This window comes from Myodes glareolus, chromosome X, assembly GCF_982192425.1.
Source record: "Myodes glareolus chromosome X, mMyoGla1.1, whole genome shotgun sequence".
Taxonomy (NCBI): domain Eukaryota; kingdom Metazoa; phylum Chordata; class Mammalia; order Rodentia; family Cricetidae; genus Myodes; species Myodes glareolus.
The window spans coordinates 118,719,759-118,743,895 of record NC_142053.1 but is presented as its reverse complement, the minus strand read 5'-3'; the positions used below and the strand labels follow the sequence as shown (position 1 = coordinate 118,743,895).

General features: G+C 39.5%; 1 pseudogene; it reads right to left on the bottom strand.

Moving 5' to 3' along the window:
* Window positions 1–15,085: 15,085 nt before the first annotated feature.
* Window positions 15,086–23,526, bottom strand: LOC125404614 (actin, cytoplasmic 3-like; annotated as a pseudogene).
* Between the last annotated feature and the right edge of the window lie 611 nt (window positions 23,527–24,137).

Genomic DNA, 24,137 nt, shown 5'->3' with positions numbered 1-24,137 from the left:
AGAAAATAAGAATGGCCCGTCTTTGTCTCCTATAAGGTAAGATGCTCTCTTTTTCCTCATCAGTATATCTGTCATTTAACTATCCAATTAACTATAATATAAGCACATAGAAATAATGTCATCCATATTTTATAAATAATGGGCAGGTGAATGAATACAAATGTTCCTTAAATTAGCTTTATACTTAGAACCCAATAAAAATTTAAAAATTCTATAACAATTATTTCCTTTTATGGAGAATTAAATAAATCATTATTTTCAAAAGGCATATTGCACAAAGTCAATAGAGTTCATAAAAGAATTAAAGTCTTATCTGGCCTAGTGATGCAAGTTTGCTACTCCAGAGGTTGAGGTAGGAAGATCACAAGTTCAAGGCCTGCTTGGGTACCATAGTGAGACTCTATCTCAAAATTTAAACATAAAAAGAGGATCTGAGATAGAGCTCAATGCTGAAAGACTCATACATCTTCTTCAAGGCCATCGGTTCAGTCCCCATTATTGAAAAGAGGGAAGGGAGGAAAGAGAGGAAAAAAGGAAGGAAGGAAGGAAGGAAGGAAGGAAGGAAGGAAGGAAGGAAGGAAGGAAGGAAGGAATACATTCTAAATCCCCAAGCCAATTACTATGGCTCAGTGGTGCTAGTCAGAAAATGAAAAATAGTACTAAACACACCAATTTATATCCCTATGTAAACAACCATTACCTAATTATATGTTATATAATCATTTAAGTATTAGTTGATGATTGCCACTTATCACTTCCTTTAAATAATTATACATATGACTCCATATAAAAACAGCCGTATTTATATCTCTACATCCCTAAAAATCCCTCTGTCTCTTTACATATACAACTTCATCATCTGTGATCTGTTTCATACCATCTCTTTCTTTGCCACTGATTTCTAGTTCCCATTGTGCCCTAGTCCCATGTCCCCACCTCCTACTAATTCCCTCTCTAGGTGTTCATATGACTTCCTACCTAGCAGGGATAGGGGGCTGGGAAAGAGAGAGAGTGAAGGAAAACCAGTGATGCCCTCCAAAATGCACATTATCAAGCAGAGGCCACGTGCTCACCTTCAGGCTATTCATCTCAATCATTGTTTTTGTCTCCCTCAATCCCTACTGTTTCACTGTTGAAGAGAGATGGATTAACAAAAAGAGTCTTTGTCCATGACAAGGGAATGTGCAATGGAATTGTCAGGAGCTTTTGTTTACCTGTGCTTGTACTGCCAAGGAGTGGTAATGCTAATAACAACATTTTTGAGAGCTTTACTATGAACCAAGTATTGACAAACAGCACACTCTCTTGGGATTACCCCCACAGTGTGTGTTTACTGAGTGGAAATGGAGGAACAGTTTTTAAGGAAGAGGATAGAATTGAAATCATGGCCTTGGCCTAATTGAAGTAATAAAGGCTTCTTTGTAGACATCTCTCGGGTCCTCAGATTGCATATAGAGGTGCCCAGAGTACCACATCAAATGTCTGAACATATCGTGAGACATTTTGAATGTTTTTACGAAACACTGTCACATCTGTCAGATACCATTGTTAAATTGTGCATTCTGTTCCATGACGTATTTGCCAAAGCTAAGTGCACAGTGGTTGCTATGACACATTCTTCCCCCTGTAAGTTGTTGCTTCCTGGTCATAGTTTTGCAAAAGTGGTGAACATACTTACAATACTGAAAAGCTATGATCTAAGTTGGTAGTCAGCTTTCAAGTTGTAATTCATTGTTTGCTCATTTAACAGTAGGTAAGTTTATGACTCAAATTTTATTGTAAAACAAAAGTACTGAATGAAAAAACACTGTGAAGTTAGAAACTAGAGTGGTAGTGTCCAATTTGATTCCAATGATAGAGAAAGTCTTCAGTGCCCAATAGCCACTCATATTCATCTATTCTAAACTATTATAATATAAGCACAAGCTATTGGGATGTACCTCCTTCATCCACTGAACCGGTAAGTATTTTCTTACCAGTTCTTTTTCTTGCTCTATGTACAAATCACTGAGAAACTAAAAGCAGTGTGAATGGAAAAAGTTAGAAAGCTTTGTGGACAGCACTACTTCTGAACAGCAATAAAAAAGCATTGGTGTGTATTACAAGCACTCCCTCCTCGTGCTCATCTAATGAGCACAGAGCCTACCCCGGAAGCATCAGTCTTGAGCCTCCATCAGGCATGCTCAGAAACCAATACCTTGGCTTAGTGTATACCCACTGATCCATTTATAACAGAAGAATTTATGAAGGCTAGCAACACCGGTGACTTCCTTCTGCAAATAAACACAATTTAATCAAAATAATGAGTTTCCCAGAAGTTTCAAGTTTCTTATCTCTGGTCAAAACCAACTTAAGGCTTTCATGTCATCTTCCCAGACATATACAAGGAACAGTGTGCTCCACAGCGTTTGCTAATTGGCCTTCATTTCTTTTCTGCCACGTTGGTCTCTCAGAAGTCATTGTCTAAGAACACTCTTCAGATTCCCTTCAGACTCTTTGGCATCCCATAGTTGTGTTCCTCTCTCTACTGGGGATCCAGTTCTTTTGAAACAAGACTAACAGTAGGATTTTTATTACAGAGATTTACAGATATAAATTCTGTATCCAGCACTTTTTCTGGGATTTCAGAAAACTAGAATTGAAAACCATTGTACTGTAGCTCAAGCACAAAGACTTGACACTAATCCCCAGATCCCATGTCAAAAATAGTCAGGCATGGTTGCATGCATACCGGCAAAGCAGAGATAGGCAGATCCCTGGGGCTTACTGGCCAGCCAGTCTAGTCTACGTGGTGAGTCCCAGCTTGGTGAGAGACTGTCTCAGACTTTCTCCTGAGAAAAGGTGAATAAAAAGCACCTGCAATTGTATTCTGGTCTCAACACACACATACAACATGCACACACACATACACTCTATACATACATATATGTAAATGCATATAAAAATATATATTCATATATATAAGCACATACAAACAAAAGAATAACAAAAAATAGTCTATTAATTCAAGGCTTCATGCAGTAAATACCTAAGCAAGTTTAAAGAAGTATAGTCCTAGTGATATAGACTCTACTAATTTTGTTAAAAGATGGAAAGAAAAAAATAGAAGAAAATATCATTGAAAAAGATGAGATTTCAAATAAGGATTCATTTCCAACTTTCCATTCATCAGGGGAAACGATTGGTTTCTTCAAGAAAGGGCAAAGAACTGTCTAACAAAAGAAAATACTGAATATTAGAAATGAAAGGAGTTTTACAGACTTTCTGGGATGTTTCTTTTACCAGAGTAAGAAATTGACATTGTAGGGACATAGAATAAAATATGAACTTTAGCATCAGATAATCAGCAGAAGGGTATTTATTTGTGTGAACAGAGGTTTTTTTTTTCTTGTTTTAATGTTCTTGACCAATCCTGAAAAAGGAAATTTCTTACTCTGTTGCGTGTATACACACACACGGGTGGGGTACCCTTCTCATAACCTACCGTGTGATCACTGATTCCTATTTTCTAGCTTTGCTGCTTCAGGAAATAGCATACCCACAAGGTTCCAACTCTTTGGTTTTTTTTGTTTTTTGGTTTTTTTTAGTTATTTTTGTATTTAGGAACCTGACTGTTGATTAAACACATCACAACAATCACAGGCTTTTATAATACCATTAAAGATCTATGGTCTCTAACTCAGATACACTAGGGTACCATTCAACCATCTTTACCTTATCTGCGATAAAAATGTATGGTGACAGCAGCTAAAGCAGTCCTAAGAACAAGGAGGTCTTTCATTTTTAAGTATTTTGCTGCTGTACTGTTGTATGTTCTCTCTCTCTCTCTCTCTCTCTCTCTCTCTCTCTCTCTCTCTCTCTGTGTGTGTGTGTGTGTGTGTGTGTGTGTGTGTGTGTGTGTGAGAGAGAGAGAGAGAGAGAGAGAGAGAGAGAGAGAACAATTCCCTATGGTGGATTCATTGAAAGGCATTAAAACATAAAAATGAACTCGTACCCTGTGACTTCCACTAGTGATGGCCTCAAGGCCTTCCTTTTCTTCACCCAGGACTTTCGGCAGAATATCTATTTACTGACTTCATTTTCTCTCGTTAGTCACTCCTCAGTGTATTGAAATTAATTCGATCCACTTCTATCCACTTCCCTTTAAGTTTCCTTACGCCATCAAGGTGTTTTCATTCCTAATCCAATGAACCCTTCTTTATTCTTGCCTTATTTCATTTTATCTTGCACTCATGTGTGTTTGTTTTCATATGTCTATGGGTACACGTGCGTGTGGGTGTACCTGCATGTGCATGCACATGCAGAGACCAGGTGTTGATGCCAGATTCCTTCCAGGACCACTCTCCACTTAATATTGAGGCAGAATCTCTTGCTGAACCTGGAGCTAAGTGAGCAATTAGGCTGTAGGGCATGCCTGTCTTTGTTTACTACACACAGGGACTATAGTCAGGCTGTCATATTTGACTTTCTAGAGCAGGTCTGGAGAGCTGAACTCGGGTCTTCATGCTTTGGTGGCAAACATTTTATCCACCAAGGCATCTCCCCAATCGGGACTAGTTTTAAATTATAGAAGCATTCTACTTGTTCAAAAGCTCCCTCCTTGAAACCTTAACTTCTGTATACAGCATATTATATGTTGGTATTTTTCTTTGTCTTTCTGATTCCTCTTTGATAATCTCTGACACAGACTTCTCTTCTCTGGGTCCTCTAATATTGATATTCTCTGAGGTTTTTTCAGTGGCACAACAGTACAAGACTCTCTTTGTTCTTTGAAGCAATCTTTAAAAGTATAGATTTGGCTGCATTTTTTCTTGACTTCAAACCTTTCAATCTTTTACTAGGATGGATTCCAAACTCTTTAGTATGGAATTCAAGAGTGTTTATCATCCAGTTTCTGTTTTTATCTCCAGCCTCATTTCTCATCACTCGGAATTTGGCAATTTCATGCTGTATTCGCACAGAATTAATTATAATTTTCAAATGGACCTCGCTCTCTCATTTAACTCGTGGCTTATTCTGACCCTTGAATCCTTTTCTTACTTTGTTACCATCTCAGAAGCTACCCAGCTCATAGGACTTTCCTGTCTCCAGCCTAAACACTGTTAGGTTTTGCAACCAAATAAACCCAAGGAATGCTATATTTACTTCCATATAGCGCTTATTTAACGTGTTGCCATTCTAAATATACATACTTTTCTGTCTCAAGAGAATGAATTATATACAAAGGGAATTATGTTTTACTATCCTATTACCAGTAGCTAGCAAATAGCCTAGCTTAGCCAGCATTAGATAAGTTAGGCTATAGCGTAAAATATTGCCCCTCAAAGCTCAATGGTCCCACAAAGCAAAACTTTATTTCTTCTGGACACAAGAATCTGACACAGGTCAAAAGCTTTTATATTGAAGTTCCTCCATGTGGTGACTCAGAAATCAAGCCTTTGTTTATTGACCTCGGCATTTCAACACATTTCCCTCTGGGCCCTAAGATGAGTGAAGTGTGAGTCTAATGCTGGAACACTGACTTTTAAATGCTTTAGCACAAAAATTGTAGGTATCACTTCCAAGACATCTGACTGGCCAGGAATAATTGCATGACTCCAATTTAAAAACTGCAAAGGATGGTGGAAAATAAATGGCCTGGGTGGCACTAAGTTTTTAACCAATGGGATAGCAAAGAAGTAAGCCCCAAAAAAGATTAGTGGAAGTGCATACCTTGATTCACTTAGCAGACAATAAAATTCTTGTTGGCACATTTTTAAAAGAAGGGGAGCTTGTGTTTGAGCTACTCAGAAATTTTATATATATATATATATATATATATATGTGTGTGTGTGTGTGTGTGTGTGTGTGTGTGTGTGTGTGTGTGTATATATATATATATATATATATATATATATATATATATATATATATATCAATCTTGAAGTCTTTTCAATATTTCCCCAGCCACTAGTTTTCTGCTTCAGGATTTTGTTGTTGTTGTTTTTTCCCCTTTGTTTCCATCTAAAACTGGAGGGGGAAAATAAATAAATCTCACCCATCTGAAAACATATATCTACACTACTAGGCTTCTGGGGTTTAAATAAGTACAATCTATAACTCTTTGTCATCATTATCAGCAGTCACTGCTGCAGGTCCAGACGGAAAACACTATGAAGACGCCTTTGCGTCGGTACTTTCTCCAGAGCCATTGTGGGCCCATCACTCCTCCTCATCTGCTCAGCACAGACTCCTCTCATTCACCCCTCATATTGCAGACAATCATTTCAAACAGTCAGAATCAGAGCCAGTCCAAAAGCAGAGGAACATAAAAATGATTACAAAAAATCCATAAAATAGTACACAAAATAATAAAAGTGCCAAACTGTTCCATTCTATTCATTAACCCCTTCCCTTCCCTCTGGTCACCAGTCCACCCCTGCCTGCTTTTTCCATTATCCTTCAATATCATTGAAAATTTCCCCTAGTGATATTTGCCTCCAATGATGAACTGCCAGAAAGAACAACAGCGATGGTATTACTAGGGTCAAAATGTTAATAACAAACAACATAGAACTATCAATCAAGCACCACAAAGTACAATGGGGATGCTATAGTATACACCCCTTAAAAAGATATCAAGCCTAGGGCTACGGCTCAATGGGCAAACTGAGTACTTGCTGTATGATTAATGGGCTGTATGAGTACCTGCATTGGGATTCCTGGCTACCAGGTCAAAAGAAAATAAGCTTATCTGTAATCCTAGCACTGGGAGGTAGAGACAAGAAGATCTTAGGGGTCTCTTTGGGCAGCCAATGTAGTCAATCAAAGATCCAGGATCAGAGTGTGACCCTGTCTCAAAAAAATGAGGCAGATTCATCTGCTGGGGCTGGGTTCACCATGTTCCATGATCTCTACATTATGACCAGTTGTTTTTTATAATGGGATCCAGTTGCTATGAAGGAAGCTTCTTTGATGAAGGGAGAGAGCTACACTTATCTGTTGCTATAAGGATACGTTTTAGAATTGAGACACTCCTTTGCCTCTACTTACTAGCATTCGTGGTGCTGTAAGTCCTAGCATGTGTTTTACTGGGTCGGGGAGAGAATCATCACTATCACCTCACTACAAACCCTGCAGCTATAGCAGTGACCTGCCTGAAAGATACACTGTTACACTAGTGGTACAAATGTTATGGGAATACACTACCACATTTACTGAATTTAAGGTCCACTCCATAAGACGGAACCTATGCTTGGCACAGCTAAAGTGGCCAAAAAAACCTAAGACTAGATAGGTAATGAGCATAGAGAAAATCTATATTTACTATTCTGCTTAAAGAACATGATAACAAAATGATTCCAAATGGCATACTGTGATCCCCATAAATCAGTGCCTCACTGAATCCATACTAGAGAAATTTCTTTCTGCAGTAGATAGGAACTAACACAGAGACAACTGGACAAAGTGCAGCTAATAAGAGCCATTGGGGTATTAAGTCTTAAATAATATGTCTTCATCAAATCCTTCTTCTCAGGGTTCGGGGATATGACCCAGAGATTATGGATGACACCAAGGAAACAGTGTCTTCTGGACACAACAGGACTGGTACACATGTGAACTCACAGTGACTGTGGCAGGATATATAAGGTGTATAGGCTCAAACCAGATGAGATTCCATCACTGAGGTGGTGGAGGAGGGGATGGACAAAGGGTCTCAAGAAGCTATCTGCAGTTGATACCCACTGGCAAAGGAAAATCAGTTTTCTCCAAAGAAGAGTCACTGGGTATATTAACCACATTCCAAGGCAGACCCCATACACAGGAGTAGCTTCCCAACACAAAGGGAATATAAAGTAGTGTGTGTGTTTGTGCTTTTTGCTTTATTCTGCCTTATTCTGGATTTTTATTGATCTTTTGTTTGCTTATTTCAATTTTGTTTCTCTGTGTGTTTGTTTTTGTTTTTTGAAAGACAAAACATAATACTGGGTGGGCAGGGGAGTAGGAAGGATCTGGGAGGGAAACTTGATCAAGTTATATTACATGAAAATATTTTAAATAAAAATGTATTAAAAAGGGAAAGAACGGAATGGTGCTGCTCTTATAAAGTGGGAGCAGTAGGTCCTCCTCTAAGATCTGTGACCTCACTAGACTCAGGGATCTCCTAGGGATTTAGCACCATTTTGATACCCATGATATCTCAATAATATGGCTCCCAAAACAAAATCTGAACAATGACAATATCAATAGACATGCTTATGAGGACAGAGGAAATCTTACAGAGTCCCAACCTGCCAAAGAATTACAGGCAACTAAAGACTGCTGAGAGAGAGAGAGAGGAGCCTCTTAACTGATTATCCTTTACAAAGTGGTTAGCCCTGAAATCATATACAAAATCCACACTAAATGGACTCTGTGGGTTGTATTTATATAATTACATATTTAGTGTGTATGTGTGTATAGTAATACAAATCAAAGAAAAAGAGGCCATCAATTTGAGAAAGACTAAGGGGAGGGACATAGGAAAAGTTAGAGGGATGAGACATGGGAGAGCCAAGAGGAAAAAAGGGAAATGTGTAACATGGAGGACTGGCTTGTTGGGGGTTTTTGTCCTGCCCAGTTCCCACAGCTGTTTAGCCCCAAAGAAAATCACACAGAGATCTCTATAAGTTATAAAGCTGATTGGCCCATTAGGTCAGGCTACTTATTAGCTATCTCTTGTAGCTTATATTAACCCATTATTCTGATCTATGTTAGCCATGTGGCTCAGTACCTTTTTCAGTGGGGCAGATCACATCCTGCTGCTTCGGTAGTCTGGACAGGAGTGGGAGGAATCAACTTCCTCCTTCCCATAATTTTCCTGTTCTCATTGCATCATGTCTACTTCCTGTCTGGTTTTCCCGCCTATACTTCCTGCCTGGCCAATCAGCGTTTATTTAAAACATGATAGACAGAATACAGACAATTCTCCTGCACCAGAAAGGGGGAAGTGATGTAATTGTATTTTAATCTAAAAACAAATTAAAAATAAATCACAGAGCAAACGAAGGAGACATTCAACATTGACCTCTGGCCTCCACATGCAAATTCACATTCACAGGTAAACTCACCTGCATACATGTGTACATACCTGCACACATCATATATACATGCAAAACCTATCAAGAATACTTAACCAACACCAACACATATACACTTCAATATAGGCCCTTGTAATGCATTTAACAACTCACAGAATTAAATCACTATTTCTACTCACATTTTTGGCAGTACTGGGGATTAAACCCTGATTTCACACATGCTAAGGAAGCACTCAACTTCTGAACTATATCCCAGCCATCTACTTGGAAATTTCAACAGTGCCCTCTAGAAGCCAAGGGTAAAGCATTTCAAAAGTGAACATAATCAAATTCATAAACTCACAAACTAGACACAACTGTAGAAGGCTTTACCAGTTTGACTAGTATTTGGTCAACCCTGAAAGGTGTTATTATAAAATATACTTCTGCAGCACAAGAACCATGTCCTAACTCTCATAAATAAAACTGTAATTGGTGTTTAGCATTTTATTTTACTTGTAATCTAATTTAAAATGTTCAAAATAAGTCCTATCTAATAGTAAATTTTTGGACTCATTTCCTTCCTTATTAACTACTGGGCTCTCCTGTACCAATTATTCTCTATATATATACCATGCATTGGCTTACTAGAGCTACAACAAACTACCACAGATTGTCTGTGTTAAACAACAGAAATGTATTCTTGCACGATGCTGGAAGCACAAATCTAATTAACTATTCATCCAACTGTTTGAAAAGTCTTAATAACTGTTTTTGTACATAAAATTAATAGCTTTCACAATTATCAATTATTCTCACAGCACTGATTTGTTTCAATAATAAATATGCAATTACAACCCAGCCAACTGCTAGAACTTCAGTGTGTAAAGTACATTAAGGATACCTTTCCCTCCAAATTCATGTCAATATTTTTCTTTTATTTTTATTTTAGTTACGATTAATTTTCACTATTTTTAGTTATTGTAGGTATGTGTGCCTACGCATGGAGATGTACATGTGAGTGCTTCTGTAGAGGCCAGAGATGTCTGTAGAGGCCAGAGATGTCAGATCTTATGGAACTGAAGTTATAGACAGTTCTGGGCCTCCTGACATAGGTGCTGGGAACTGAACTCAGGTCACCTGGAAGAGCAGTAAGGCTCCCAGCCACCGAGCCATCTCTCTACCCGCTCCCCCATTCCTGTATTTAAAAAGATCACTTTCTGAAAACTTTTTATTGATTCTTTGTGGATTTCACATTGTGCATCCTGATCCCATTCTCTCTATCCCTTCGTCTCCACCCTCTACCCTTGCAACACCCCTTCCAAATAAAATGAAATACAGTTTTTTTTGGTTTTTGTTTCTTTTTAAAATACAGTTTAAAGGGAAAAAAATGTCTTAGTGTGAAAACTGTACTGTGACACAGCAGGTCACACAGTATACCCTTTAGTTCACACATTTGTACTTGTGTTTACTGCAATGAGTCATTAGTCTGGCTTCTGCTCCATTATTGATAGTGGGCCCTCACTGGGACTCCTCTTGGATATCCTGTTGTTGCCTGTGTCATGGAGACCTCTGAAGCTTTGAATCTGCAGAACTGGCCCCTTCACGTGCTCCAGTAGTCTTTAGATGGGGTGGATAGTGGAGTGGGCCTACTGATAGCCCTGGTTCTGGGTCTGGGTGGTAGCTGGGTTGGTCAGCTCTCCCTAATTCTCACTACCAGAACCAGCTCTGCAGCACTTCCCCTAGCCAGCTCAGCAAATGCTGCAGGAAGCAAGGAATGGACCAGTTCTGGGCAGTCGTTGGACAGTTAGCTGGTTCACCTGCACCCACACCCCCAGGACGACCTCGCATGTGATGCCCAGGTGAGCTGCGGGACCCACTCTCCTGAGTGCTACAGCTGGTGAGGGGCAGCACCTGCTTTCCTGCCCTCATGCCTCTGAGGTCAGAAAAGAGTGCTTTTTAAAAAATCCAAATGACACACTAAATTTATATTATAAATGCTATTATACAGATTAGATGGGCCGATGAGCCATGTAATCAGAAACTGTTTATTCCAAAATTAAGGAATTATTGTTAGACAGTCATTCTACTACTTGGATTTCCCACAGCCTGAGGCCAGACCTGAAACTGAATAATGGTTCATGGAAGGAGGTGGACTTTGGTTCATGTGAACATATTTAATTTTATGTGAAGTAAGCAGGAAACACATTCTTTCTCATCACATGTGGAGTAAAATTTGACCATGGTCTAGGGCAAAAAAAAATATCTTTTTTTACATGCTTCTTTTTTTGGTTGTTTTGTTTTTTAAATTTGTTTTTCATTTTATATACCAACCCCAGTGTCTCTTCCTTCCCCTTCTCCCACCTTCAACCTTCTCCATCCCACAGCCACCTACTCTTCAGAAGAGTTAAGGCCTCCCTTTGGGAGTCAACAAAGTCTGGTATACCAAGTTAAGGTAGGACCAAACCTCTCCCCCCTGTATCAAGGCTGAGTAAGGCATCCCACAATTGGAAATGGGCTCCAAAATGTCAGTTTATGCACCTAGTATAAGTCCTGGTCCCATTACCAGGCTCTCTCCAACAGATCAAGCCACACAACCGTCACCCACATCCAGATGGCCTAGTTCGGTCCCATGCAGATTCCCAAGCTGTCAGTCCAGAGTCAGTGAATTCCCACTATCTCGGTCAACTGTCTCTGTGGTTTTCCCAATCATGATGTTGACCACCCCTTGCTCATATGATCTCTCCTTTCTCTCTTCAACTGAACTCCAGAAGCTCAGATCAGCGCTTGGCTGTGGATCACTGCGTCTGTTTTCGTCAGTTACTGGACGTAGGTTCTATGATGAGAATTAAGGTAGTCACTAATCTAATTACAGGAGATGGCCAATTCAGGCACCCTCGCCACTATTGTTAGGAGTCTTAGCTGGGGTCATTCTTGTGGATTCCTGGGAATTTCCCTTGTACCAGGTTTCTCCCTAACCCAATAATGGCTCCCTCTATCAAGATATCTCTTTCCTTGCTCTCCTCTGTCCCTCTCCCAACTTTGCCGCTTCAATCTCTCATGTTCCCATCCTGCATCCCCTCCCTTCTACCCCTGCTCCCAATTTACCCAGGAGATCTTAAGTATTTCCTCTTCCTGGGCCCTCCTGTTCTTCTTAGGGTCCTCCCTTTTAACCTAGCTTCTCTGGGGTTGTGGATTGCAACCTGGTTATCATTTACTGGTCCAGCTTAGTGGTGCAAACTTTAAATCCCAGGATCCTTAAGCAGTGGGTCCCTGAGTTTGAGACCAGTTTAGTCTACATAGAAAGTTCAAGACTAGCCAGAGATACATAAGGAGACCCTTTCTAAATAAATAAATAACAAGAACCCAAACCAAGAAAATCAAAACTCTAAACATCAAGGAAACAAACAAACCAATTTCAAACTATGTCATGGAACTAAACAGAGTTCTTTTAAAAATGAAATAAGAATGGACCAGAGACATTTTTTTAAATGTTCAATATACTTAGACACCAGGGAAATACGAATTAAAACTACTTTGAGATTTCATATTTCACCAGTCAGAATGTCCAAGATCAATAAAACAAATGACAGCTCATACTGGCAAGGATGTGGAGTAAGGGAACACTCTTCACTGTGTTGGGAGTGACAACTGGTACTGTTGCTATGGAAATCATTGTGGAGATTTCTCAGTAAGATGGGAATCAATCTACCTCAAGATTCAGCTATACCACTCTTGGACATATAACCAAAGGACTCTATATCCTACTACAGAGACACTTGGTCATCCACGTTCACTGATGCTCTATTCATAATAGTCAAAAATTGCAAATAGCATAGATATCAATTAACTGATAAATGAGTAAGGAAAATAAGCTATAATTACGCAATGAACTGTTATTCAGTTGTTAATAACAATTGATACCTGTGTATTAATGTTTACTGCAGCATTGTTGTCAATAGCTAAGTTATGGAACCAAACAAGGAATATATATATATATATATATATATATATATATATATATATATATATATATATATTGGAATGGTTTTTGATCAGAAGAAAGGATGAACTTATGCCCTTTTCAGGAAAAATATATGCAATTGGAGATAGTCATATTAAGTAACTTAAGACTGTCTCAGAAAAATAGGTATATATTTTCTCTTATTTGTAATTCTTGATTTTATATAGATTCATAAAATCATGTATTTATGTATGATATTAAAGTATAAGCAAAGCTGTCTGAGCAAATAGATGGGACTAGCATGCAGGGAAAGAGGTAGAATGTGTTCAATGTACAACTTACAATAGTGTGAAAGTGTGCTTATGTAGCAAAGGACCACGGACAATGACTATATACAATGAAAAATAAATGGTACTTGGCCCTAGAGCAGGGTACCTTAAACTTCATAGTGAAAAATAACCACAATACAGATTCTTGGCCTATTTCAGAACCTATGGTGTGATTAGAACATCAACAATTTTAATATTATGGTTGTAATTATTTTAGCCACCCATAAGGCTGTACTTCCGGGTTCTAAAGCAGGCACATGTATCCCCTGCATGTGCATGCGAAGGTCACCCACCATCTGCGTCATCAGCGTCTGATGCCAAAGTTCCTGTACACAGGAGCAAGGCATAGAGTCATCCGTCATCAGCGTCTGACCTAGGCACGTCTTTCCAACCTCATGCTCATGTATTAGGAAGCCTTTAAAAACTGGATGCGCCATTTTTACTCTCTCTTTCCTTTCACTCCTTTTCCTCGGGCCCGTTGAGCACAACCCCTCTTAATAAACTCCTACGTGGGTTTGTTTGTGTCTCGTGTCCTCTTCTCATTTCCGCTGGACAATTTTAATGGTAATCCAGAATGTCACAGATTTCATATTTGGCAACCATTAACCTGAAAGCAGGACCAGACCTATAAATGGGATGACAGGTTAAAACCAGGGAAGACAAGACTGGAGAACACTTAAGACCAGTTTAATAGATGAACAGGCTCAGCCCTCTGATGATGCTATGAACTAGACAGATGAAGATGCCAACCAAGTGGCGTGGAGGAGAAAGGAAAAAGAAGGAACATAGCACAAAACATTATTCTTTTACTCAAACCTTCATCAACGGCTTTAAACCGTGAGATCAGTCGGGCCATTACTTCATCATCTCTGGGCCGGAAGCCAGAAAGGATGAATCTTCCTCCAAGCTCTAGTTCTGCGGCACTCTAGGACGCCGCACGGGCCTCTTGCCAGGCTCCCGAGGAGAACTGTCTATAAAGAGGAGCTCACGTTGGGATCACCAAATTCTTCTGAGACTATCAACATATTGGGAGTTTCAAAATCCAAAAGACCTCAGGTTTCCATTTGTTTTTAAGATGTGCACTTGTATGCAACTCATCTGAAGTCAGAGGACAGGCAAGCCCTGGCTGCCTTAACACCTCAACCCACTTTCAGGGAGACCAACAGCCTTCATGCGTCAGGTTGGGACAAAAAAAGGGGGGCCATGATGGCTGACCACTCAAAAACAAAACCAAAAGTAAAAATCTATTAAGGCAGAAGATTTTAAAAATTTTCTCTAGTGTATAATGCACACAATGTCACCTCCTCTGAGTGGACACAGGAAATATATTGGGCCATCCTCCTTTCTTGAGTCAGGGGAGGCTTTTTAGGAGGGTGAGGGACTTTCTGTAGCCAAGTATTTTAGGAATATTTGGAATAACTATTAAAATAAACAAACGAAAAACAATCAATGTCCTCAGATACACTGCAGAATTTGGGGGAAATGCTTGCTCCAACCTACTGCTTTCACCTTCAGTGGATCACTTTTTAAACCCTCATTCAGAAGTTCCAAAACAAACAACACACTTTTTAATTAAAAAAATAAATCCATGCCAATCATGTCTCTCTATTCCTCTCTTCCTCGTTTCTTCTCTTCCTCTATCCCACAGGCTCTTTCTATGCAAATTTGTCAAGAAAGGGTGGAAAACAGGGCTTAGTAACAAACAGTCTGCCTAGAATCATTCAGTGTACCTGGTAGAGGGGCCCCGACTCACCCTACTCCTGCTTGCTGATCCATATCTGCTAGAAGGAGGATAGTGAGAACAAGACAGAGCCACCAATCTACTTAGGACTTGTGCTTCATGGTGCTGGGAGGCAGAGGAATGATCTTCTGTATCTGATCAGAGATGTCTGCGTACATGGTGGTGCTACCAGACAGAACTTTGTTGGCATTGAGGTCTTTGTGGATGTTGATATCACACTTCATGATGGAACTGAATGTAGTTTTGTTTGGCTGCACGGGATTCCGTATCCAGGAAGGAAGGCTGGAAGAGAGCCTCAAGGCAACAGAACCACTAGTTGCCAATAGTGATGACTTGGCCATCACTAGTTGTTCTACTCTGGGGAGTAAGAGGCTATCTCTTGCTCGAAGTCTACAGCAACATAGCACAGCTTCTCCCTGATGTCTAGCCCTATTTCCCACTGTCTGCGATGGTGAAACTGTAACCAGGCTCAGTCAGAATCTTCATGAGGTAATCTGTGAGGTCATAGTCAGTCAGGTTCAGATGCAGGATGGCATAGGGAGAGCTTAGCCCTCATAGATGGGTACAATGTGTAAAGCCCTGTCTCTGGAGTCCATCACAATTGATGGTGGCATGACCCGAGGTAAACAGGGACAGCATGGCTTAGACTGCTACATACAAGGCTAGGGTGTTGAAGATCTCAAACATGTTCTGGGTTGTCTTTTTACAGCTGGACTCGGGGCTCAAGGGGGTTTCAGTAGGCAGCATGGGATGCTCATCTGGGGCCACATGCAGATTGTTGTAGAAGATGTGGTGCAAGGTCTTCTCCATGTCCTCCCAGTTGGTGACAGTGCTGTACTAAATAGGGTGCTGCAGGATGATAATGCTTCTATATTCTGGGGCTAGATAGGAGTCTTTCTGAGCAAGCTCACCATCATGCGCATGTGTCTCAGGCAGCCAACATTGCAGAAGTTGGCCCAGGGAGCATTGTCACCCATGAAGCTGGTTCTGCACATGCCAAAACCGTTGTCCACAACAAGCTGCAGGGATATTGCATCATCAAGATTAAACTGTTGGCAGGTGTGGACTTGCAGCAGCCTGGTTGCCAGAGGCCTGTGCTCTCAGGTGGGTGTAGACTTGACCAAGATCTGAGTCTTAATTCCAGCTTTTAACTATTTACCGGCACTAGGAAACCTGTAGGCTTGTAGGTTTGTCTGAAGTACAGTTTTCTGGCAAAGACTTACAAATATAATAATTACCTTACTACATAACAAATATCCAATTCTTGAACTATATCTCCATGGCCCAATACTTGGAAAGGGAGTTGTTTTTAATTATGTATATGTGGTACATCTATCTGCGTATGGGTGTGGAGACCTGAGTGCAGGAGCCTGTGGAGGCCAGAAGAAGATGCTTGCTCCCCTGGAGTGAGAGTTACAGGGAGTTGTGAGCTGCCCAAGATGGGTGATAGGAGTTGGACTTATCCTCTGTAAGGGAAGTCTATGCTCTTAACTACTGAGCCCTCTTTCCAGCCCTTAGATTCAGTACATTGAAAAACTAGTACTTTATATGCAATATTTGTACTGACTTTGACAGTATGTTATCAGCACTATTATTTAATTTGGTTATTAAGCTTTTCGTTGAACAGATCTATATCAACTCCTCTAGAAGACTAGTTTCCTTGGGAGTGGGAGTTTATGAGGCAATTTAACTTTATTTAGGGTAAACTACCATCTCGATTTGCCTAGGGCAGAGAAAGATATAACCTATGGAATTTTCAGTGCTGAGACAGTAATATTTCAGGTAAGCCAGACATATTCCCTCTGCCACATATCCACCATGATATTTAGCTAAATTCTCAGGAATTTTAAAATTAATAATTTTTCTTCCTCACCTCGGGTTTAACTGTTTCAGCCTACTTGAGCAGACCAACAAATCAGAGAAAGCTGTAGTATATTACTCTATAGCTATTTCCTGTTAAAAAAGAAACATTCCATTGTTATGACATGTTCGCTTTCTTATTGCTAAAGGGGTGATCACTGTGATGATGGACTGTTAAGAAGTGGTGCCTTCAATCACATAGCTCAAATAACGGTTTGCTCTAGAAGTTCAAGGATTTTGTTAATTGTTTGCAAACTATAGAAGGCATGCTGTAAAAACAAAGTCCCAAAGCAACATAGGAATGAATTTTGAAAAAGAAGTATGAGTTATTGTGACTTTTTGTATGATATAGACTTCAGAGTTCCTTGTCTCTTAAGTACCTTTATTCCCCTCCAAGAATACATTTCTTAAAATTTTCAAAGTAGTTAGGCAATTTGGGATTCCTCTGGGATTTTGATGCCATAGCTCTGCTGACATTTTGAGGAGATAATAGGTATAATTACTTTGCCTGTAGCAATATCGCTGCCTTTAAAATAAAAGCCTCAGGACTTTTTAATGTATTAGATTACATTCTATTCAAAGGGACAGGATTTATTATACAGAAAAAATATACCAAGAGAAAACTGATCTTGCCTCCCAAAGTCATTATTTTTCGAACATAAATCTCAAAACTGTTAGCACAGATCTGTGAAAAAATATATTCGTCTAATCTTCTACTTTTTTAAAAAAAATGTTAAGTTTCTCTGGTATGTCAGCATACAGTTTTGATTTTCTTCCTTCAGTGAGTCACTAACCTTGCTCCTTTGGCAAGGCGATGAGTAAAATGCTCCTTTGGACTCTGAGTCACAGGGGATGAATAATAGCAGAAAGACCAGTGTTTTCTCACCGTGACCAATGTTTTAACTGCTACACAGAAGAAAGGTCAAAAATGATGACGAATGTGGTCCCTAAGATCAAGCTTCTGTATAGAACAAAGACTCAGAACTGAGTGCCTACAAGGGAGTCATCACGATATAGTTATTTTTTAAATGGCACAGTCTTTGTGTATTTGGCTACTAGAATAAAGAGGACATGGTCTTAAGAAGGAGTTGACTAATGCCTAGCATTCAGAGTGATATGAAATGCTCCAGAAAGAGCCAGAAAAGAGACACAACAGATATAGGGGTGTTTTATACACTTACATAGATGGTATTACATAGAGCAAGTCTCAGGTCCTAGACTTGCTCAAAACACAAGTGTAAGAGCCCAGGTATCTACTCCAGAGTTCTTCCTACTACAAAATACCACTGAAATTCTGACATGGGCATTCTTTTCCTATACAAGGATCTGTTGGTAAAATATTTAAGTGCTCTCACAAAGTCTGCACTTAAACTATTAGTTACTGTGAGAATTTATGTACAGGAACTGAAAAAATTCTTGTCAATTACTTTATTGATTTTTTTCTAATGATTAAACTGAACAGTTTTGATGGTAGAGAAGGGAGGTCTGAGTAAAGAGATAGAGCTTTTTGTTTGTTTGTTTGGTTAGTTGGTTTTACGATCATGGAAAGTAAACCCAGGCTTCCCACATTGTAGATAAAAGGTCTTCCCCCAAGCCATATCCAAGCCTTGAGTCATGGAGCTCTAAATACCTTCCTTTCCCAGACCCAGGAGGACAAGTCATTGTAAGCACAAAAATAGTACCACACTAACTGAGCCTTTCCTGATTTCACCTAAGATCAGACGCTAATCTCCTTCAGCAGGAAAGAGACAGTAAATAAATAATGTAAAGAAGCCTAATATGGCAGCCACACAGCTTCCTCTCATCCAGATGGGATTAGGCATGAGAGGAGGCCCGAGAGGTCTCTGGTGGGAAAGGCTTTCACGTCCATCTGCCCTATAGTTCTGAAACTGGTACATCTAGTACTCTGAGTTCATTCTGTCCTCTCTCCAGTCGCAGGCTGGATCCCTCCTTGCATAATTTCTCCCTGTACTGGTAGATAAAGGTAAGAATATGCTATGTGCCTGTTGTATCGACGTTCATGCACTAGGAAAAGAAGCAAAATATCAAAAGGAAGTGATTAGCCTGCCTCTGCTGCTGTGGGAGATGCACTGTGGACATCCAGCTTCCTCATTGCAAGGCTCAGAGATCAATACAATAGAAAGCAATGACTTCATGAAGAAATTGAGAAGTTAAGGGCTTCCCCCAGGGCACAGACTTAATCATGGAAAGAGCTAGATCGACAATGTATCCAAGGCTAAGTCCAAAACTGATTTTCTTGATACCATATGCATTAACACAATTAGGATCCTCATTTTTGGAAAAAGTCTCTATTTTCTCCCTCCAAGTTCTGTTAGATAGTATATCACTAATGTTCAGTAGATAGAGGTACGTTTTTAATCAACAATATTCCCTGCATGCCAGAGACAGGGCATGAGATAGTAGATAGAAGGTTATTCTAAGACAATGACATTTAAATATGTAGCCTCAACTAGTAAATTTCACAGGCCATTTAAACTTTCTGTAGCATTCACTGATTATCAGAAGAAGTAGAATGAAAGTATTGTAAAATATGGGGAAACTGAGTGTAAATCACTCTGTCCACTATACACAATGGAGGAAAAGGAAATAGTAGTAAAATTGAAATGTCCAAATCTCCATCAGCTAGCAAGCAGGTAAATAGACCGTGTTGTAATCATACCATAAGATAATGTTACACAAATAAAAAAAACCAAACTACTGATGTATAAAACAAGGATGAATCTCAAATGCATGATGCTCAGTGAAGGAAATCGGACTCTGAATGCTATACTCTATATGGTCCCATTTATATGACATTCTGGAAAATGCAAGACTGCCTAGACAGGAAACAGATTGGTGATTGCCAGGGATGGGAGGGGAGGTGGAAAGAGCTGAATATGAAAGGGCGTGAGATGACTTTGGAGAATGGCAGCCATGTTCTCCAACTTAATGCATTGCCAGTTACATGACTGTCTATGTTTGTCAAGGTGCACAGCAGTGGCCACATTAAAAAGGGTAAACTGCATCTCAATAAAGCAAACTGGAAAAAATCAAAGTAAAAATGAGTGGCAAACACTTAATTCTAACTAGTCATAAAATTCTTGTTCAATCTCTGTGAGGTGGCACTTGCATCCCAATGCCTAAGATGTTTTAGTTCCTTTGGTAGAAGCATTTGCTATGGGTCGTACAGCATCTTCATGATCATGAATGATTAATATGGCCTCCTGCTCGAAGATCTCTACAGATGCTTTGGTGAGAGCCACATTCCAGGTCAGTTTCTTTTTAAAGCACTCTCCTTTTGGCAAGAGGCATGCCTTTACTTTAAGCTTCGAAAGTGTTCCGAGCTGAACTACTTTCCAAATTCAGAAATCAGCCAGACAGCCAGCACCTCCTGGCTCCTTATAATATGGGAAGACCTGACCCTGTTATCTTCCAAAGAGAATATCCAAGAGCTCAGCCATAATTACCGGGCTCAGGAGTCTGGCTTGCCCTTTCTTAATGCTAAGCAGGCTGCTGCTGAATCAGAAGAAAAGCCTATAGAGGCTTTTACTGTTTGAAATGGCAAAAAAAACATTTCCAGGGTAAGCATTCAACTGACATTAGCAGAACTTCCCATCTCAAAATCAATTTGCAACATTTCAGTTTTGAAAGGTAAAGGCCAAAGGGATAAGAACTCAGTATTTTTTGACAACAGGAATGCATTGCCTTTCTGATATAAGAGATTTATTAAAAAAGAACTCTGGCTGGGGATTTCCAGGTTTGTTTTGTTTGAACTTGGGAAAACTATTTCAGTTTTTCTACATGGTTTGTTTTTGAAAGTCTTGACAATGGCAATAATTGAAGGAACATGTTTAAAATTCACAACACTCAGACTTATACAAAATAGTTGGTATTCTTATTAAAACTTCAATCTGTCCCTTTTTTTCTAGTGAGGCAAGGGAACGAGGCAGTTAGAAGTTATAATATTTAGCCAGAAAGCTCCAATCTTGAGCAAACCTTTGTGCCCTCTGATTAGCAATTAGAACAATTTTGCAACAGAAGACAACCTTCCTGTTACTTTCTTAATCATTTTTAACTTAACTCTTCTGAAATACACAGGTTCTGCATTTGACCACTTTTTTGCATGTTAACTTCTTGTGGGAGGGAGGCCCATTTCTTTTAGTTGAGGAAATTCCTCTTTCATTCCTGTGGATGTTTTTTAAATGATTTTGCTAATTCTCCCAGCCACATTCCATGCAACCAGCAAACTCCAAAATTCAAAGTTTCCATCAGAGCCTTTGCCAGGCACGTAGGAAGCTTTAAAATTCATCCAAGCATTGAGACAATGCTCCCACTTTGGAGAAATGACTGATTGGATGGATTAAATGTACTTCCGAAGTCATTTGCAAACAGTTATAAAAAAGGTAGGTGGGGGGGGTACTAGTTAAATATAGTCACCAAACAGTGGGACTTAACTCATCAAGCCCCTGTATTACACATTCTTTCCAAAGAAGCCATGTGCTCTGGAATTTTCTATGAGTGAGTGAAAATAGAAAAGAATATAAGTGTCCACTGATAAAACAAAATTTGCAAGCTATAAAACATCAACTAAAAGAGATGTTATGTGATCATTTAAAATAACCATTAGGCAACCTTTAGGAATATGTAACAATTTTCTTGTAATAAAGGAAGAAATTATTTAGGTGGTACGTGCATTACAATTATAATCCTGTAAAATATATGGCTGTGAATAATAAGAATATAAAAAATACAGAAATTGTAATAAGGCTGTTTAAATGGGGGATATATGACTAACTCCTGGTTTTTGCTTCAGCACTGCGATTATAGCCCCTTTCAATTTGAAGAATATTTTTAATCTGCTCTGTTCTTATTGGAGATAGGAATATGAATCGTGAGTTTATGTGAGGCATTCTGATCACCATGAATTCAATTCAAGCTGCAGTGTTGCCTAGCAACAGGTTAACTTTTCTGCAGTGAAATTCCCTAGTAGCAGCAACCTATGAAGTATCTCATGAGGAATTCCCTACCTTAAGTGCACCTCATACACTTATTATTTCATTTTCATATTCCGCTGCCTTGAGAGGACTTTATAATCTAATCATGTGGGAATATTAAAATGAGAGTGGTGATTTTAAAATCCACACCCTTAGATGTTTACATCTCTGCCTGGAAGGAGAATAGAGTATAGACTTACCTGAATTTCTGCTAGCTTTTAATAGACACCAGATTAAAAATAACAAGAAACAAGCTGGTGAGAGCTTTATTTTTTATAAGTTATGGATATTATCTTGACACAAATCTAATCATATGTGATGTTTCTCTTCCTAATTGATAATTTTATTTTTAATTATTATACTATTGACATAAGAGTAATCCTTTTATGTTATACAACCCTGTGATTTTTAGTATATTTACAGAATCATGCCACCATCACTACAATCAACTTAAGAATCTTTTCATTGTCCCCAAAAGAAGTCCTTAATCCTAATGCCCGTTACTCTCCATTTCCTCAACAACCTTCCCATCGAGCAACTGCTGGTCTTTAAGGAATTGCCTAATCTATAAACTTTATATAAATGGGATAATATAATATGTTCCTCTTGCATATAATTTCTTTCACGTAGAATAGTGTATGCACAGTCCAGCCTTGAGGAAGCATACATCAGTACCACGTTCCATTTTATGGCCACATGCTATTTCAATGTGTATGTGTAGGACCCCGCCTTCCTGTGGATACCCACACCCGATCCAGGTGCGTGCTTTCCCAAACTCGGGCCCACGAAAATGGACGACTGTCCTGAGGGTTTGAAACAGACACACACAAAAGAGACCTTGCTCACTTACCAAGAGTAAATGGCCACTTTATTAAACTCAAGTTGGGTATTTATACCAGTGGGCAAGGGGGATCAAAAGGGCAAGGCCTCCTCCCATCAGGAGCAGGAGAAGGAGATTAAAGCCCCCCCACGCCTCAGGCAGAATCAGCTGGGAGGGGCCAGGCGTGTGGAGCCCACTGCTAGAACCTTGAATACAGGTGGAATCACCATAACAAAGAGAGCCAAATTCTTCCTAAGCTATCCCCTCAAGCCAGTGCTAGTGCAGAATCTCCAGGGAGCCGGAGAGGTCACAAGGCCCTGCGAATCGCCAGGGAAAAGGGAAAAAGACCTTGGTACCTACATGTATGTATGACACAGTAGATTTTACAGCTATCCATTGATAGATGTTTGCATTATTCCCACCTTTGAATTATTTAAGAATAATGCTTACGAACATTGATGTATACATTTTCTGTGTGAACATAATTTATCATTTCTTTCGAAAATATACCTAGATGTTGGATTGTTGGTTTATCTTGGTAACTGATTAACATTTTGAGGAAATGCCAAACTGTTTTCCAAAGTGGCTTCACCATTTCATATCTTTGCCAAAAGTATATAAGGGTGCCAGCTTCCCCACATTCTTACCAAACACTTGCTCTTGTCTGTCTTTTTTAACACAGGCATCCCAGTAAGTGTGAAGAATTTTTCTCATGGTCTGAAATCCCACTTGTCTGATGACTAATGACTCTGAGCATTTTGTCATGTGTTTATTGGCCATTCGTATATCTTCTTTAGAGAAATAGCTGATTCTTTGCCCATTTCTACTCTGAGTTATTTGTCTCCGTCTGTTGAGTTGCTTTTTTTCTTTCCATTTTATTCTTGTGATGCTCAGATTCATTGTAGAAATGTGTTGACATCAAGACCTTCACAGGCCCCAAAACACTCAGGCCCAAACAGTTACCCCTGGCTAGGGAGGAGAGGGGAGGGCAGTCACTATGCATCAGTGTCAGGGAAAGGAGACACAGCAGGCCCCAGGGAATGCTCCTGCTGAACAAGCTCAGATCTTTCTGCTATCCTCACATCACCCCTGACATCAGAATCCTGCTGTTCTGCCTCCATAAAGCAGAATGCCTGCCTGCTCTTGCTCTTAAACAGTACTTAGAATATACAGGGAAAATTTGTACTGGAACAAGTAAAAAATAGCCATTACTAATGCGCGCCATATTATCTCCACCACCGTAGTCGGTTTTAATGCATCTATGCTACTAATTATTTACTGTCTGCTCCAGGGAAATCTGAAGAACAGAAGACAAATGAATGGAACATCTTAAGTTAGAGAGGATTAGAAAAGGGATCCATAATTTCTGCCCTTGCTTGCCCTAATTTTGT